Source organism: Tenrec ecaudatus, chromosome 1 (genome assembly GCF_050624435.1).
Source record: "Tenrec ecaudatus isolate mTenEca1 chromosome 1, mTenEca1.hap1, whole genome shotgun sequence".
NCBI lineage: Eukaryota > Metazoa > Chordata > Mammalia > Afrosoricida > Tenrecidae > Tenrec > Tenrec ecaudatus.
In genome coordinates this window covers 319,191,503-319,207,842 of record NC_134530.1, presented here as the reverse complement: position 1 = coordinate 319,207,842, position 16,340 = coordinate 319,191,503, and positions in this window count along the sequence as shown.

Below are 16,340 nucleotides of genomic sequence, written 5' to 3'. Positions count from 1 at the left end.
AACAGGGGGCATGTGCCTAACTTACAGAGCTGAACATCACTGAGCAAGCCAGGGTGTTTACTGTGAGCGTTGGGTACCAAGGTTCAGCCTGTGTGAACACATGCCCCGCGCAAATGCAAGAAGCACATCTTAGAACAGAGAGGAGCAGGGTGGGGTGAGGGGGCAACAGGGCGTGCTCTGCACTTGTGGCTCATCTGTCCTCTATGAGAGCTTTCCTAAGAGAAAGTATTTTCTGTGGAGACACGTGCCGTCTAGGAAGTTTACTTCTCTGCTGTATGAGCAGAGACGACCCACATCATCTGCCACCCACTCGGTGCCAACTCCCATGGCCTCGGGGTGCACGCAGACCTCCAACCTCAGGGTAGCAGCCAAGCACGCGAACTACTTGTCCGTCCCCTCTCAGGGAAGAACACAACATGAAGCACCCATATCGCTTGCTCCCCTGGGCTCTCTTTAAATGCAGGGGCTCGCACAGGGGGGCCTCTGTCCGCACCTGCCAGAGGAGGTGGGGTGACCCTCAGCTTGTCCCTGGAAGAGTGCAGGTGGTGATGAGCACCAGCGCTGCCCCGCCCCCCAAAACCCAGAACACCCAGCTCACACAATGCCAAGGTGGCAATTCAATTGTGTGCAACGGCCCCTCCCCGGCTTGAAGCAGCGGCATCTCTGCCCCCGTGAGAGCGGCTGGGGAAGGCAGGGCGGCCACATGTCTTTGAGCAGCCGGCAGGCTGTTCTTTGTGTGTCCACCAGACTCTCGCTGAGATAACGACATCACATTCTCCCTGCCAGACCTGGCGTCGGACAGACGGAGGGTTGGAAGAGCCCTCCAGGGGGGCTGGGGGGCTGGTGCGTGAGCAGAGATGGACCCCACCGCCTCCACATAAATCTCTAATTATCGGCCCAGCAGCTGACTCTAAAGGCCCAGCCTGCCAAGCTCAGGCTTTCCCCTGGGGTGGGGTGGAGGGGACTGTGCGCTCCTTGGGGCGCCCCTGCTACAGCGACCTCTTCTTAGGTGCTGGTGATCCTCTGGGCCTGCGGTACTGATTCTACGTCCCGCAGACACGGAGCGACTGCACATCCAAGTACAAATGCTTTCATCACCAGTCAGCCTCAGGCCAAGGCCCCTCAAGTCCCCGGGCTCCTAGGAGCAGCGAGAATTCCTGTCTTTGCTTGGCCCACCCGCCCAGCAGGCTCCTGGGGACAGCGGGAGGGGGCTGGCTTTCCCCAAGACATGCATTTTGAAATGGATGTATTTTCGCTAAATGTGGGAGGGGGGAAGTGGGGGGAGGTTGGGGGAGGGAGACCTTTGGGCCCGAGTCCTTATAGATGAAAAAAAAACAAAAAACAAACACACACACAGTCGCTTTCAGGGAGAAGCAAAAAAATAATGTCTTGCAATTATGGCCCACAGCTGCTGCCGCCCCAGCGAGCCCGCACTGCTCAGGTGCGGCCATTACCACAATGAATAGCGCACATTAAAGGTGCCATCCGGACGGGGAATCATACGAGGGTGGAAAAGGGACTCTCATTGGCAGCCTGGTGTGAGGCAGGCAATCAAATTAGGCAGGGAGAACCTGGCAGCGTTCGCTGGGGAGACCCCCAAACCGCCGACCATTGGCCGGAGAAACGGAGCCCCTCCTGTGGTTTGTAGTGAGTCGTGTCTGCAGCTAAGCTCTCTGTTCCTGTCGAAACCCACTGAGTCCCTGGGACCTGGTCCGGCAGGGTAGAATTGCTCCTTGGGGGGTTGAAAGGCCCCTCTTCCCTGACCAGAAAGCTTGTCTCTCTCAAGAGCAGGCCGGGTGGGTGGGAAGCGCCGGCGCGTGCAGTCCGGTTAAACAGCCCCACCCCTGACCAACAGGAGTCCTTTACTAAACTCCAGACACCGGGAATGTGGCTTCTGACACGTAGCGACCCCGAGTGAGTGTAATAGTGAAATGGTCCCTTGGATTTTTCTTGGCTTGCGTTCTTAATCTTAGCGGACATCGATTGCCAGGCCTACCTTCTGCGGTACAGCTGGGAGAGTTCGAACCTCCAACCTTGAGGATAGCAATCCAATGGTCAAACGGCCTGCGCCCGCCAGGGGCCTTGATAGAAATAGTGTTGGGGGTGGGGGTGGGGGCAGCTAAGAAAGAACTCCCATGAGCAGGAAGGAGCGTGGATCCTGCAGGAAGAAGCCTGGAAGAGAGAGGGGCTTGATAAAGCTCCAGCCTAGGCCTTGTCTCTGAGGTTTGCCTTTGCTATCGTTTACCCCACCAGCCTGCAATGCCCTTCTTGGCCTAGCCCTCTGCTGAAAACAGCCCCCTGGCTGGTTCACCCCCTGCATGCCCACCCCTAGCCATGGAAACCCAGCCATATCACCAGCCCAAGATCTCCTCATTGAGTCTGCTTACAAAACCAACCAAACACCTATCATCGAGTCAATGCCAAATCACAGCGATCCTACACGACAGGGTAGAACTGCCCCTAGGGGCTTCCGAGACTCACTTTACCACAAGTAGAAAGTCTCGCCTTTATATCACCAGGGCGCCAACTTCCTTTGTCCAGAACTTCTCGAATCCCCAAACTCTTCCATTTCCGTGCAAAAATCACTCTTCGGGTGTGTTAGTCTGGGTACGTTAGAGAAACAAATCTGCAGAAACGCATGTATAAGAGAGAGTTTTATATAAAGGTTAAGTGCACATCAAGAAAACATCCCAACCCGGTGCTGCCCAAGCCCACAAGTCTAACATTAACCCATATGTCCGACACCAATCCACAAAGTCCTCCTCCATCTCACAAAGCAGAAACAATGCTGACTGCAGGAGGAAAGCCAAGTCAGTGAATGTGTAAGCATCTCAGCACTGGCAGGGTCTCCACACGGCTGCTCCAGCACCCAGGGCTGCATTGGGGTAGGTCCACGCGGCTTCTCCTTGGGGATGTCTTGCCAGCTGAAGCAGGGAACTGGCTAAGGCAGCTGCACCCTGGTCCGACCATCAGAGAGCAAGAGACCCGAGAACTAGAAAGGCAAAGCTCAACGAGCCATTTATCTCTCCGCCCTTCAATTAACCCCACATTTGTTTATCGGCCAGGTTGGAACAATAAACTACCTACCTCATCAGGTAAGCTGGGCATTCCCACAGAGTGAGGGGAGGCAGGAGCCAAGGAAGGAAGAACTCTTGGCCTAGTGGTGAAAGGTGGGCTTCGGGATCCTGGGAAGACAAAAGGTCAGATCTCAACCCCATCACAAAGGTTTTGAACCCTCGGGACTTCTGCAAAATGGAGACAAAGGTGCTCTTGTCCAGGCTGTGGGTGGTCCGGATGAGGAGCCCACTGGGTGAAAGGGAAGGTAGGAGCTCCACGTCTACTCTGAGGTGCCGTGGAGTCTGCTGGTGATGGGCGTCTGAAAGCTCAGCCTCAGAAGAAGCCTCGGGAAGCACAGTGTCACTCTGACGCGCACACGGGGCTCAAAAGCAACTCACCGGCCAGCAGTCAGCCTTGCAGGGCTCGTTGCATGGGTCGCAGTGACGTTTCAATGAGACCGAGTTGTGGGCATCCTTAACGCTGGGGCACGGAAGGCTTTGTAATCCATGGTAGGCGTGATTGACGTGGCTTTCCCTCCTCCACCTTCATTTTCTAAGTAGGTCTGTGAAGAAGCTCTAAGAATTCTAGGCAAGGAAAAAGAACTGTGTATCAAGAAGGAAGAAAAAACAAAAATGTACTATACATTTTCGTCAAGACCTTAAAGTCAGCTCCACACCAAATATTCCAGGCAGATGGTTTGGTGGGGGGGGGGGATCTTCAAGCTCGGAAGAATTTTGGTTTCCATATTATTTACATTGAACCGGAGGAAGAGCAAGAATAAGATATAATAATGCACGTGTGCTCAGTGAATTTTTAAAGCCAAACATCCATCAGACCCAGGTGGGAGTTGGCATGGCTGGTATGCCCTGGGCATGCTTTCCCGGAGCCCAGGTGGAGAACTGCCCACCGGCTTGGAAATCTGGAAACCCGCTGCCCTGGCAGAGAGGCACGGGTGTGGAAGCATAGAGTGCTTGCCAGGCTGAAAGCTGTCCTAGGGAGCTGGGATGGGCCCCAGTGTTCCTAGGAAGGCAGGAATATAGCCCTTTTTAGAGGCCTTAAAAGTGAGAAGAGGATTAAAATTAATTTGAAACTTCCCAGGAAGCCTGCATAATGAAAACAAAGCTCAATTGAAATGTTGGCTGGCAGGCAGTGGATCTGGGAGAGCTCATGCAGCAGAGCTCCGCTGGGGAAGTCAACAACGGCCAAACTAAACTAGAGTGGGCATGGTGGTGGTGGTGGTGGTGGTGGTGATGACAAAGATGACGGTGGGGATGGTGATGAAGGTGGTGACCATGATGGTAGTGGTGGTGATGATAATGACTGGTGATATTGGTGATTGTGGTGATGACAAAGATGATGGTGGGGATGACAATGATGGTGGTGGTGATGATGATGGTGCCACGGTGGTGGTGGTGATGGCAGTGTCAGTGGAGTGATGGCAATGGCAGTGGTGGTGACGATGATGGTGGCGGTGGTAGAAATGATGAGACAATGATGGTGATGGTGGTGGTGATATGTAGTAAAGAACAGGCTTATCAGTCCAGCTCCCATGGACCAGAGATACCTCAGGGACCTTCATACTGTGTCCATTGCCGGGCAGTCAACCAGTTCTTCCCAGCGCAGGGGTGACTGTTAAAGCCAAATCAGAACAGACTTGAGTTGGTAAAATAGAGCTGTACCAGGGCAAGAGCTGGCATGGAAAAAGTGCAGGTCTATACCCTGCTATAAACTTAATCTCTCTCTTAGAAAGCAGGGCAACGTGTGTGTTGCACAGCAAACCAATCTCCTGACCAAAAGAGCCAGAAACAATGATGCAAAATCAAAGATGGCAGCTAGCTGCACGCTTTGAATGTGTGTCCCTCTCCTCAGGCCTGGCAGTAATCCAGTGTCCTGCATCATCATGCTTCGGAAAGAGCTCGCTCTGCCTCTTCCAAGTCTCCCACCCCGGACCTTTCGCCTGCGATTTCTCCCATTCTGAATCTCGCTGTAGCACGCCCCGAATGTGCACACTTCAACTCTTCCTGACTTCTGTGTTGGCCGTGGCGGAACCGGTTGGGACAAGTTCAAAGCACTGCTTCATTTATTCATGCAATGACATGTGCCGACTACTTAGTGAGGGCTATCAGGCCCTAATACCTGGGAAAACAGCCCTTTGTGAGACACCAGGCCCTGCCCTCAGACAGCTGACATTCTAGAAGCAGGGACAGTCACATTGACACGTCATTCTAAAACTGTACGTGACAGTGTGTGGCAGAGAGAACGGTGCTGGGAAAGCAGCCCGAGGGATACGTAATCGAAGGCCCGTGGAAGCAGTACCTGGGGATTCAGGAGCGGTTTCCCTGTGGCAGGGAAAGGGGGTACAGAGTGCAGAAGGTAGAGGTTCAGGTTATTCTGCCTCTCTGGAGGTCCTGAAGATAGCCCGAGTAGACAGAGGAAGGAGAGCAGGGGGCAAAAGTTGAGCCAGACCTGGACACGGCATGTGCTAACAGGTGCTGGGAAGTGGGAGAAAAGCTCTGGGCCCGTCACAGACAAAGCACACACACAGCCTGCTGGACCATCTCCAGTGAAACCCACCTCCTGGTACGCATGCCCTGTGTGATGTCACATTGTATCACGGTTGGTCTGTGTCACGGGTGAAATGTGGCCGGAACGACAGCTGGTCAATTCTGAGATGAGGTCACAAGAGGCACTCTGCATTGCTCTCTGCGACCCCTCACTCTGGGCCAGCCAGTGTTGTGGACTGAACGGCAATGTGTCCCCCACACCTGTGATTGGGCTCCCATTTGGAAACAGGGTTTTCCTTATTATGCTCCTGGGTGTGCGGCCATGTAAGACCCAAACTCACTGTCATCGAGTTGATGCCAACTCAGAGGTCCCCATGGGACAGGATTGAACTAAAACTCTTCACAGGAATAGAAAGCTGCACCTTTCCCCCTCGGAGTGGCTGGTGGTTTTGAAGTGCTAACCTTGCCGCTAGAACCCTAAATGGTAACCACAGGGCTCTTATGGCCTTATAAAATGTGTCCGAAACCAGTCATTTCTGAGATGCGAAAAAATGAGAAGGGACCTCGAATGCAGAGGCCACAGGTAGATTGCCACAGAATGGAGGGACAGAAGTTGCAAAAGACAAGACAGAGAGAAAGAAAGCCTTCCTTTAAAGCCAGGACCCTTACTTTGTACTTCTAGTTTCCCAATCTGTGAGAAAATGCGTTTCTGTGCATTAAAGCCACCCGCTTGGTACATTTCTGTTCTGAAAGCACAAGGAACTGAGGCGTCCAGCCGCAGCTGGGTGAGCAAGGTAGTAAATCCTCCAGGCTGCCGTCTCTTCAGGTGGCAGCAGCTCTCGTCGACATCTGACAGCACCTTGTGCTGGGGGGCACCCCGGGGGACACCCCCACCCCTGAGCCAGAACCACCCAATTCAGCCATCTGCCTGCCCCTCGGGGACTGTATGAAACAACAAAGGCTCCCTGTGTGAAGCTGCTACACTGGGGAATAATCCGCTACATCGCAATCAGCAGCTGATGCATTAGACAACAAAACGAACCAAACCCCATGGCCGTCAAGTTGATCCCAACGCATCGTGACAGTTTATGGGGTGTCTGAGGCTGTAAATCTTTACAGAAGCAAATAACTTCATCTTTTCCCCGGGGAAGGGGTCTCAAACCAAACCAAACATGCTGCCATCAAGTCGCTTCTGGCTCACAGTCACCCTGTGGAAGAGAGGAGAATTGCTCCTGTGGGTTTCCAAGCCTGTAACCCTTTTACAGGAGTAGAAAGTCACCTCGCCCTCATCCCCGTATTTCTCCTGTGGAGGGGCTGGTGGTTTAGACCTACTGACCTTGCCATTCCCTTGCCCCAGTGGGAAAGGGAAGAAGAGACTTGTTCAAGGATTCCCAGAGGTATCAGACAAGTAGCCCTTCCCAGCTGGCCTTGGTAGGGACCAGAAGCCAAAGTGGCGTAACCCAACATTCCAACCTTCCAATGCCACTCAGAAGGCTGTATCAACCGAATAGCTCTCTCAACCAGGTTAGTTATCATTCAATGAAGTAAAATTTCATTAAGCATCTCGATGTTTTCTTGCAATCTTAACATCTTTTCTCTATTCATTTTTCCCATTTATTGAAGACTTGAAAAATCAAAACCAAACCCGCTGACATCAAGTAGATTCTGAATCATGGCAACTCTAGAGGACAGCGCTTCTCCACCTTCCTAAAGCCGCGACCCTTTAGTTCAGTTCCTCATGTGGTGGTGACCCCCCAACCATAAAATTACTTTCGTCACTACTTCATAACTGTCATTTTGCTACTGTTATGAAACGGGCGACTCCTGTGAAAGGGTCCTTCAGCACCATCCCCCAAGGGGTCACGACCCACAGGGTGAGAACCGCTGCTGTAAGACAAAGTAGGCTTTTTGCAGCTGTAGAGTATGATGGGGAAGACTGCCTTCTCTGACTCCTGCAGAGGAACTGGTGGGCTTGAACCACAGACCTTAAGGTTAGCAGCCCAACACATAACCCACTGGGCCATCCAGGTGCCTCATCAAGGACTTGAATTGTGTGATAATGTGATGCTTCAAGACATACACTGTCTCTCGTGACAAGGACACTAATCAGGTGTGACATCATCGCAATGTCTTTTGCCAAGTTTTTTGTCACTTTAAACAGAACCTCAATTCTAAACTTAGTCCCTCATCGCCCCCTCCATCTTGCCCCCAACCACCATGAATACTTCCCTCTCGATGCATCTGCCTCTTCTAGCTATTTCATATGTGTGAGATCATATAATACTTGTCCTTTTTTTGATTGATATACTCCAATCAACATCATGTTCTCTTTCTATCTCTAGTTTGGGACTTTTTTTTAATGTACAAAAGGTTCTATTAACCCTCGTTCTTCAAGAACTAAAAATTACCTCTGAATGCTGGACTCTGGGCAGCTGGCAAACAGACGAGCATCAGCCCCCAGTCCTCTGAGGGTGGAGAGCCACACAGATGGGGACTCTGGCTACTGCCCACCCATGCATTGTCTCAGCAATGATGTGGGAAGGGGAAGCCCCTTCTGGTCTCCTCACTGAAACAGCCCCCGTCACCCGTGGACAAGTCGTTGCCTGGGACTTTAAGCATGGTCATGAATGACAATTTCTCAAACAAACAGTGGAGGGTACATTTATTATATAAAGAATTATTTTAATTTTGTATAACTTATACAAAGGTTTTTAAAAGTCTTTATTAACCCTTTTATCTTGTTATAATACTTGGCCCAGGGACACCTTTATCACGTTGACTCGGAAGCAGGCTCCTGCTTCAAGATCCATTTCATGCTATTTGGATCCACAATCAATGCTCATGGAAGCAGCAGTCGTGAAATCAAATGACACATTGCCCTCGGCAAATCTGCTGCACAAGACCTCTTTAGAGGGTTGAAGCGTATAGATGTCACTTGGAGAAAGAAGGAGTGGCCGGCCCAAGCCATGGTATTTTCAATCGCTTCATATACATGTGGATGTTGGACAGTGACTTAGGAGGACCAAAGCAGAATCCAAGTCTTTGAATCAGGGTGATGTAGAACAGTATCGAAAGTACCATGGACTTCGAGAAGAGCAAACAAATCCGCCTTGTAAGATGTACAGCTTGAATGCTCCTTGAGGGCAAGGATGCTGAGATTTCATCCCACCTACTTTCAAGATGTTATCAGCAAAGACCGGGCCTGGGAAAAAGCCATCACACGTGGTAAAATAGAGGATCGGTGAACAAGAGGAGGCCCCTCAACAAGATGGATTGATGCAGTGGCTGTGTCAATGGGCTCAAACATCACAACCGTTGAGGATGGTGCGGGACCAGGCAGTGCTCCACTCTGTTGCACACAGGACCACCCTGAGTCGGAAACAACGCAATGCACCTCACAACAACATAAGACCGGTCCTCTGACAGTTCGGCTTGAAATATAGCAGTCTCTTCTTTTTCCATTGAATACAACCCAGATTTCTAGATGCAAGGACAATATTGATTTTTACCTGTGACAGAGAAAGTATTATTCACCTCCTATTCTGTCACACTAGCTTCTCCTGGGTCTGGGCAAAGCCATCGGTCTCTACAGAGCAGTGGGTGGATGTCTATCAAAATGCGCTTTCCTTCTGACGGGGAGGAGTGGCTTCGACACCTTTCCTAATATGGACAGGTTCCGTTTGGTCTGATGCCCTCTACAACATTTTACAAACATTGGAAACATTTATATTTAAGAACTTCTCAACAATGCGTAAGTCTTGGTCAGTAATCCTTTAAAAAAAACTACTATATATATATTCTTATTTTTTTAATACATATATTCTTTTTTCTACTAGCCCCTCCAGCCCCTCAAAATTACCTAACCATAAGAAAATGATAATGTATAAGAAAAAGACCAGATTGTTTTTATATAAAGGAGGAATATGGATAAAATTAGTGTTATTTTATCACTTGAAGCCCATCTCTTGCTAAATCTAGCGTGAATTCAAGGTTCAGATATTCAGGAACACAATAACGGCTACATTTATCCAGACAAGCGTTTTGCTCACTCAGTTGCTAAAGGTTTGGGGACTGTGGCTGGGAGGGAGGAGCCGAGGAGTTCACCAGGCCATTTGTCCTGATAAAATTTGAGAACCGGAGGTTTCATGCCCAGCATTGGCTTTTCCGCCAACCATAATGGAACCGTAGAAAAACCATGTCGTCTCCCTGACTGACCCCTTGCCTTTCTGAATGGAGCGTTGCTGGATCTATGGAGTGGGACCAGCCACTCACACTTAGAAAATGGGGGAAGGTGAATCGTAGAGTGTTTTCCATGTCCACAATTCTTCCTGAAGTGAAAAAATAGGACTTGGGATCTTGGGAAGAAGGCAGCCAATTTAAAATATAATTTTCAAATAAATTAGGCCTTCATACACACACAGAAAGAGAGAGCGCAAAGACATTTCAGCCAAAAGGATGTTAAAGCAGCAAATAAGCCTATTGTTAGCCCATTTATTAGGTGCTATCAAGTCAGGTCTAATACATAGGGACCCTGTGATTGTTAGGTTTATTGTGCCAACCTGGCCAATAGGAATTCATATTAATCAGGTTGCAGTTTGATTGGAGGGCAAAAGGTAAATGGCTCTGCAAGGCCTGCCCCATTTCTCTTGCTTTCTGGTTATCAGACTACTGTGCTGCTGTTTTAGCTAGTTCTCTGCTTCAACCTGGGAGCTACACTACCTGAGGGCCAAGCCAACCCATGAAAGGAGTCACTAAAGCTTGACACTTCTTTGATACCTGCTTTACCACGCTGCGGGTGCGTGCATCACTTTAGCTTGAAGCTGGTGGATCCTGTCTCCTCTGCCTTGCATTGCTTGAGTTCGATATCCCATCCAGGCCTGCTTCACTAAGCTCCTGAGCTAGTGACTGTTGCTGCCCCACCCTGTTGTTTGCTGCCTACAGGCAGACTCTGCCTGCCTTGCCCAAGGGAGGATTCTGCTGTCTGCTTCCTTGACCTTGGACCCAGAAGCCCATGTGAGTTGAAGGACTTCCAGTACATTAGCTGTTCTATGAAAGTGAGTTGAACTGAGCCTCTGTACTGCTGTGTGGACTAATTAGCTGTGATATTCATTCTCACTGTATATATATATATATATATATATATATATATATATATATATATATATATATATATATATATATATATATATTCCTAAGTGTCCTCTTTTGTGCACCATGGAATAAAATTCTGCATCGTCCTGTGCCATCCTCACAAATATTCCCATGCCTGAGCCACTTCATGCAGCCACTGTGTCAAGTCATCTCCCCGAGGGCCTCCCACTTCACTGCTCCTCCACTTTACTGAACATGATGGTCTTCTACAGGGACTGTTCTCTGCTGACAATTGGTCCAAGTATGCAAGATAAAGTCTTGCCATCTTTGCCTATAAGGAGCACTCTGGCCTTACTTCTCACAAGACAAATGGTTTAGCCTTTTAACAATCCATGGTATTTTCAATAATCTCCAGCACCACCATTCAAGTGCATCAACTCTTCTTCAGTCTGTTTACTCAGTGTCCAGCTTTCCTCTGCATATGAGGTAATGGAGAATACCATGGCTGGGACCAGTGCTTCTTAGTCTGCGAAGGAATAGCCTTGCTTTCCAATACTTTAAAGAGGTCTTTTGAAGCAGATGTATTTAATGTAATGTGTCTTTTGATGTCTTGACTGCTTGTGGATCCAAGCAAGACAAAAACTTTGACAACTTCAAACTTTTCTCCATTTATCATGATGTTACCTCTTGGTCCAGTTGTGAGGATTTGGGTCTTCTTGACATTGAGTCATAAACCCACACTGAAGGCTTCAGTCCTTGATCTTCATCAGCAAGGGCTTCAAGTCCTCCTCCCTTTTAGAAAGTAAGGTTGTGCCATTGCACATCAGAGGTCATCAGTAACCCTTCCTCTAATCTTGATGCCACATTCTTCTTCTTATAACCCAGCTTCTCTGATGATGTGTTCAGCATGTGTATTGAACAAGTGTGGGATAAGATATAACCCTGATGCACACCTTTCCTGATTTTAAACCATGCAGTATTCCCTTTTTCCATTTGAACACCCGCCTCTTGATTCATATACAAGTTCCAAATGAGCACGATGAAGTGCCCTGGAATTCCCATTCTTCTCAAGGTGATCCACATGTGATAATCCACATAGTCAAATACCATGGCATAATCCATAAAATGCAAGCAAACGTCTTTCTGGCATTTTTTGCTGGTAGCCAAGATCCATCTGACATCAGCAATGGAATTCCTGGTTCTTCAGTAAAATTTATCATTGATACCCATGATAGTGTTCTATAGTTTGATATTGTTCTTCATTCCCACTAGAGCCATTCAAATTTAAACCTTGGTAAAATGCCAAGGAGCCCTGATAGCACAGTAGGTTAAGTGTTGGGCTGCTAACCCCCTACATTGGCAGTTCAAATCCACCAGCGACTCCACAGGAGAAAGATGAGACTCTTCCTGTGAAGAGGTACAGTCGTGGAACTCCTATCTGGAGTTGTTATGAGTCCGAATCAACTGGATGACAGCAGATGTTTGTGATTTTTGTTTTGTTTTTAAATACCAAAGCCTATTTAAATGACTAAACTTAAAAATACTGACAGTCCCAAGTGCTACCAAGGATGTGACACGACTGGAGCTCTCTGCCATTACTGACAGGAATGCAGAAGGATAAGCTATTTCAAAGGGATGGTGAGCAGCTTCTTAGCGAGGTTGCCACACAACCCAGAAATCCCTTGTGAGTAGCTAGCCGATGGAAAAGAAAACCTGCACAGGAGACAGTAACCGGATTAATGGTTCCTTGGGGTGAGGCAGGGGAGCCAATAACAGTGAGTACAAGAAAGAAGGAAACATTCTAAAACTGATTGTGGTAATGATTGTACATTCTTGATAGGATTGAATGATTGAATTGTATATTTGGATTATGTGTCAAAGAAAACCTGCTCATCTAAAAATTCGTACATTAATGTTTATAGCTTTTCTACCCTTAAGTGGCCCCAAACTAAAAACAACCCAAATGTCGTTCAATAGATGAATGTGTAAACAAGCGGCTGCATACCTGTACTGTGGAATAGTACTCAGTCATAAAAAGGCATGAACTATCAACACGCACCCCAACCTGCTGGAATCTCAAAGCCATCCCTCCAAATAAGAGTAATCAGTTCATTCGTGTGACAGTCTCAGGCGGACAACACTTCTGAGAGGAGGAACACCACGGTGAGTTCCAGGTGCTGGGAGTGGCAGGTGGGTGAGAGGCAAGGGAGTTTCGTGAGATGATGGAACAATTTTCTCTCCTGGTTGTGGCGATAGCCACATGACAGTCACATGTGCTAAAATGCACAAAACTGGACATAAAACCCCAAAGCCCACTGCCCGAAAGTTGGCCCAAGAGGGAACAATAGATCTGCTCCATGATTGTCAGATTGTCCAGAAGTAGGGAGTCTCCTCCTCCCCACACAGAGCAGCTGGTGGGTTCGAACTTGCATTTAGCAGCCCAGTGCTTGGCTCACCCCACCACCCGGGCTCATCCACACATGCATATGCACACAAATATATAAACATACATATACAGAGCCTGTCCATTTAGAAACAAAAATTTTACATATACAAAACAAGATAGAGATAGAGCATATAAATAGCTAAAAAGAAAAAAGATAGATTTGGATATGGTTACAGATATATATACACACATATACATGTATATATACATATATATGCACATACACTTTTTCCATATGAGGGGAAACAAAAGACATTGTTTTAGGCAGAATTTTCTAGAGAAACAAAACTGGAGACACTCATATAAGTGCAAATGCTTTATATTAAGAAAGAAATCTATATCAAGGAAACAACTCCCCCCATCCATCAATCACTAATGCCAAAGGCGAAGAAATCAAATGTTTTACTAACTTCTACAGTGTAAAATTGTTCAAACATGCAATCACGATGAATTGATAATTACTAGTGGTTGGAATGTTAAAAGTGGAAATGAAGAAGGATCGGTAAATACACAATATAGTCTAAAGATTTCCTGGTATAATTTTGCAAGGAAGTGATCTATTCATTGGAAATACCTCTTTTTCCCAACAGCATAAGCAATGATTTTGGACTTTGGCATGGACTTTGCCAGATGTAACACACAGGACTCAGTCCAACTACCTCTGTGGACAGAGATGATAGGGATGCTCATTATAATTGGCCAGAATAAGGCCAGGAATCAATTACAAGCAGACCTGATACCAGTTGCTAATATTCAAATTCACGAAAGACGATTAAAGCAAGTCCATGAGAGCCAGAGTAATATTTTGAGATGTTCCATCTGAATTGTTTTTTACATTTTATTAGGGGCTCATACAACTCTTATCTCAATCCATACATATACAGACATCAATTGTATAAAGCACATCTGTACATTCTTTGCCCTTATCATTTTCTTTTCTTTTTTTACATTTTATTAGGGGCTCATACAAGTCTTATCACAATCCACACATATACATACATCAATTGTATAAAGCACATCCGTACTTTCTTTGCCCTAATCACTCTCAAAGCATTTGCTTTCCAATTAAGCCCTCTGCATCAGGTCCTCTTTTTTTTCCCCTCCCTCCCCACTCCCCCCTCCCTCATTTGCCCTTGGTAATTTATACATCGTTGTTTTGTCATATCTTGCCCTATCCGGAGTCTCCCTCCCCGCCTTTCTCTGCCGTCCATCTCCCAGGAAGGAGGTCACATGTGGATCCTTGTAATCAGTTCCCCCTTTCCAACCCACTCGCCCTCCACTCTCCCAGCATCACCCCTCACACCCCTGGTCCTGAAGGTATCTTCCACCCTGGGTTCCCTGTGCCTCCAGCTCCCATATGCACCAGTGTACAACCTCTGCCCTATCCAGCCCTGCAAGGTAGAATTTGGATCATGGTAGTTGGGGGGAGGAAGCATCCAGGATCTGGGAGAAAGCTGTGTTCTTCATCGGTACTACCTCGCACCCTGACTGACCCATCTCCTCTCCTAAACCCCTCTATGAGGGGATCTCCAGTGGTCGACATTTGGGCCTCGGGTCTCCACTCTGCACTTCCCCCTTAATTTACTATGGTATATATATATATATATATATATATATATATATATATATATATATATACACACACACACATATATATATTTATTTATTTGCATGATGCCTTATACCTGGTCCCTTTGGTACCTCGTGATCGCACCGGCTGGTGTGTTTCTTCCATGTGGGCTTTATTGCTTCTGAGCTAGATGGCCGCTTGTTCACCTTCAAGCCTTTAAGACCCCAGACACTATCTCTTTCGATAGCCGGGCATCATCAGCTTTCTTTGCCACATGGCAGAGACCAGACCCAAACCAGGGATGCACATGGTAGACAATGGTGGAGGAGGTGGGGAAAGGAAAATAAAAGGATGAATATAAGGAAGAAAAGGGGAGTGGGGGCATGGGGCACTAATCCACCCAAGGGGAGGGTATTGTTTATATCTCCACAGGGAAAGTGGGACCAGACTTCAACCCAGTGCCGCAAGGTGTGAATGCAATATCCCGGCATGGAGGAGGGAACCAGTGGAGAGATCTGGGAGGCTGGCCCCAGCACCAAAAATTAAGTGGATTCCTGCCCCTCCCCCAAAAAGAATTTGTTTCAAAGGACGGCATTGATTCTGCAGCTCCGGAAGATGGACATATCTGATCAGAGCACATGGGAGCAGATGAAGGGGCAGGAGGAGAGAGTGGAACACAGCCTGGCCCACCAGGCCATGAGGAAGATGTTCCTGAGTAGAGCAGCCAGTCCACAGAGAGAACAACATGGCTGGCCCCACTATGAGACATGATGCCCCTCAGTGACTAAGGGCGATAGAGGGGACAGCACCGGAGACACAGTGTGGGAATTGCACCTGACCTGATCCCACCACACCGAGGCAAATCACTGGGGGAGTGCAGCGGAACAGCAAGGGAATGGAGCAGCAAGGTCCCCAGGGAATGCTGAAAGTGGACTTTGGGGCCAGGACGTGGTGCCCCAACAGACTGGACTGGAAAACGCTCCTAAGGGCCAGCAAATGACCCTTGAACTAACTACAAGCTTTTCTTTTGTGAAGTGTTTTGTTTTGTTCTTTGTAAGTGGTTTGTTTTTGTTGTTTTGTTGTCTGGTTGTATACTGTTGCTTTGTTTTCCTCTGTCTTGTTTTCGTGCATGTTAGTGTCTCCACAGGTCTGTCTGAATAGGACAGGCTGGATGAACTATCTGGAGGAAAAACAACGGAACCGACAGTTCCAGGGGGACTTGGGGTGGGGGGGTATGGGGGTAAGGAAGTGGTGTTAACAAACATAGGGACAAGGGAACAACATGGGACCCAAAATGGTAGTGGGGGGGGGGGGCGTTGGCAGGCCTGGTGGGGAATGATCAAGGGTAAGGTTGCATAGAGAAGAGGTATAGCTGTAGCCCAGGTGGGGACGGAGCATGGTGGTGGGGCAGGGGAAAGTCAAGGGAGATGGAGGAAGGAGCTGGGAGTCAAGGGGCATTTATGGAGGTCTAGACAAAGACATGTACATGCAAATATATATATGAGGATGAGGAAATAGATCTATGTATCTATATTTATAGGTTTAGTATTAAGATGGCGGAAGGACCTTGGGCCTCTACTCAAGCACTCCCTCAATGCATGAATACCTTCTTTTATTAAATTGACACTCTATGATGCTCACTCTCCCGACACAACTGCTGAAGCCAAAGTGG